General features: G+C 38.1%; 1 protein-coding gene across 1 annotated transcript in view; it reads right to left on the reverse strand.

Moving 5' to 3' along the window:
• Positions 1-2001: 2001 nt before the first annotated feature.
• The window catches only part of LOC132983226 (ankyrin repeat domain-containing protein 34A), a 6109-nt gene continuing 4486 nt past the window's right edge, over positions 2002-3624 (reverse strand). Inside the window, exon 2 of the mRNA XM_061049464.1 lies at positions 2002-3624. This exon is cut by the window's right edge and continues 2099 nt beyond it. The gene's annotated coding sequence lies outside the window, so the exon portion shown is untranslated.

Consider the following 3624-nt stretch of genomic DNA (forward strand, 5'->3'; position numbering starts at 1 on the left):
TGATTTAATGAGTAATCTTTATTAAACAGCTGTGTCGTGTTTTCATCCAACAGCTGTGTCGTGTTTTCATCCAACAGCTGTGTTGTGTTTTCATCAAACAGCTGTGTCATGTTTTCAATAAACAGTTGTGTTTTCAATAAACAGCTGGGTCATGTTTTCAATAAACAGTTGTGTTTTCAATAAACAGCTGTGTCATGTTTTCGTCAGACAGCTGTGTCGTACTAAAGCCGTGGACCGACAGAAGTTCACCTGCAGACTCGCATGTAGACTCACCTGTAGAAACGCATCGTGATCACCTGACCAGAAGGGAATCCATGAGCATCAGATAATCCCAAACATTCAGCTCAAACTAAAGATTTCATCTGCATGTTTAATTTTACAGATTCATCAACAGATTCATCAAGATGCAACATTTCAGCTGCTTCAACTTCAACACATTTCAAACATCGTGAAAAGTTTCAAACACATCGTGAAACATTTCAAACATTGTGAAACATTTGAAATGTCGTGAAACATTTGAAACATCGTGAAACGTTTCAAACACATCGTGAAACATTTCAAACGTCATGAAACGTTTCAAACATCGTGAAAAGTTTCAAACACATCGTGAAACATTTCAAACATCATGAAACGTTTCAAACATATCGTGAAACGTTTCAAACATCGTGAAACATTTCAAACACATCGTGAAACGTTTCAAACATCGTGAAACATTTCAAACACATCGAGAAACATTTCAAACACCGTGAAACATTTCAAACATCGTGAAAAGTTTCAAACACATCGTGAAAAGTTTCAAACACATCGTGAAACATTTCAAACATCATGAAACTTTTCAAACACATTGTGAAACGTTTCAAACATCGTGAAACATTCCAAATATCGTGAAACATTTCAAACACATTGTGAGACATTTCAAACATCGTGAAACATTTCAAACGTTTTGTTTGAATAAAATGTTCAAAAACGTATTTTTTCTTTCACGTTTCTAATCCGTTTCCTCGATGTGTTTGTAGAATAAACTTGTTTAGGCAAAAATATAGGAAACAGAAACAGCTAGTTTATTTAATTTAGCATTAAGACTTGAAGACAGGGAAACTGTTGAAAAAAAATGAAAATATGGAAAAATTGTTAGCCTAGCTTAGCATGAAGATTGAAGTCTGGAGAAATTCAGGAGCTAAACGGTCCTGCACTCAGCAGCGATAGCTAATGTTGCTAAGTTTAGCTATAGTTTATTAACTTTAGCATTGCAGTCACTGTAAGCTAGCCTAAAGATTGAACTCGTAGGTCCAAACATTCACTCAGGAAGACGTCGTACGACAGCGGGCGTTACTTTGCCTCGACAGTAAGGGCGATGAAACGTCGATCTGAATGTCAGACAGAGGGAACAGGAAGTGACACAGGAAACAGACTGTGACTGATTTGTGCTAGCTTGTTAGTGGGTAGCCCTCTTGCAGCTGTAGTTCATCTATTAGCTTTGTGAGTCATCATCACGTCAAACATTGTAACGTTTTCACTTTCATCTTTTTCCATGTGGACGTAAAGAGATCAACAGGGACTCAACAGTTTTTAGTCTCTGCAGGTTTTGGTTCAACTCGTCCACGTGACTTCTTTGGGCTTCATTAAAGTTCATCTCCACAAAATGTTTTCTTCGTCAGTTAAAGTTTGGAGACAATTAAAATGTCCTGACTGATAAATAAAGATGATTCTATGGAAGGAAATCTGCATATTTCTGATTCTGGTATTCACATTAAGTACCTCATGTTCACAAATCAAAGATTCAAGTTTGAAATATTCAACATCCAAAATCAGATGTTTCTGTGTAAACGTCCGGGATCCAAAGGAAAAGCAATCGATTCTAAATCATGTTCAAGTTACGCTCTGTTTGCTCGTGACGCCGTAGACTGTCGACCAATGATGCTTCAGAGGGTGTGTTCACTTTTCTATTTGCCATTCGTGTCGTTTGATTTTGTAAGATCCACTAACAAACAATATCGGACGCTTGTTCATCAACAGAATTTAATGGATCATTTCATAAACATTCAGTGCTAAAAATAAACAAGCCTTTTAATTTGAAAATCAGTGTAAACAGATTTACTTTCATATTACAGAAATATCAAGCACTATATGAACCACAGAATATACAGCGCAGCAGGTAGTGTCATACCTTTCACATGATTCAGAAATGACTTTTAATAAACGATTCTTCAGAAATGACTCTTCATTAATGACTCTTCATACATGACTCTTGGTGAGTTTCAGGCCTCTGATTGGTCAGAGTTCAGCAGCAGGTTCATGTTTTCTTCGTCACATCAACTCGACCTCAGTGCAAATATTGCGTCTGTAAACATCGAACACGTCCACATTCTCTGTTCAGGTTTGAACCAATCATGGAAGGTTTGGAGAATACATCAGGATCTATGGAACTAATTTTACCCAGAATGCACCTTGAGAGGAAACAGGATAGCTGCAGCAGAAGGAACAAGAATTCATCCATTCTGTGAAAAAGATTCTTTATGATGAAACTTTAATAACCCAGATTGATCCCATCCAACCGACCAATCAGGTTCATCCCTCTGATAAACAAACAATCAGCTGAGCTAATGAGTTTGTACCTGAGTACCAGTCTAACCAGTTTAACCAGTCTAACCAGCCTTACCAGTTTAACCAGTCCAACCAGTTTATCTAGTTTAACCAGTTTAACCAGCCTAACCAGTTTAACCAGTCTAAGTAGCCTAACCATTTGAACCAGTTTAGTCCAGCCTTACCAGTGCAACCAGTCCATCCAGTTTAACCAGTCTGCCAAGCCTAGCCAGTTTAACCAACCTTACCAGTTTAACCAGTCCAACCAGTCTAACCAGCCTAACCAGTTTAACCAATTTAAGAAGCCTAACCAGTTTAACCAGTCTAAGTAACCTAACCATTTGAACCAGTTTAGTACAGCCTTACCAGTGCAACCAGTCCATCCAGTTTAACCAGTCTTACAAGCCTAGCCAGTTTAACCAGCCTTGTCAGTTTAACCAGTCCAACCAGTCTAACCAGCCTAACCAGTTTAACCAATTTAAGAAGCCTAACCAGTTTAACCAGTCTAAGTAACCTAACCATTTGAACCAGTTTAGTACAGCCTTACCAGTGCAACCAGTCCATCCAGTTTAACCAGTCTTACAAGCCTAGCCAGTTTAACCAGCCTTGTCAGTTTAATCAGTTGAACAAGCCTTACCAGTCAAACCAGTTAAACCAGTCGAAATAGTCTAACCAGTTGAACCAGTTAAACCATTCTGGGTCATTGTAATGGTATCCCGATGAGTGTGAAATATGTGAACATCCTTACGTCAATCATTCAGGAATCTGTTTCCTGTTCATGACTCATCACTGAGGTCACATGGTTTCTTTAAAAATGGCTGAACTCAGAGTTCGGTGTTTGTACAGCAGAAACTATGAATGATATCAATCAACATTTGTTATTATTGTCCCCTAACCCTAAATCAATGGACAGGAAGTTCAGTTAGCATGGTTAGCTCGAGCAGCAGGGGAACACTTTGTCTCAAACTGAAACAAACTTTTATTTTGATATTTTCTGAGTAAATAAAACATGCAGGATAAATGTTAGCGAGTAAAGCTAAA

Source organism: Labrus mixtus, chromosome 11, assembly GCF_963584025.1.
Source record: "Labrus mixtus chromosome 11, fLabMix1.1, whole genome shotgun sequence".
NCBI lineage: Eukaryota > Metazoa > Chordata > Actinopteri > Labriformes > Labridae > Labrus > Labrus mixtus.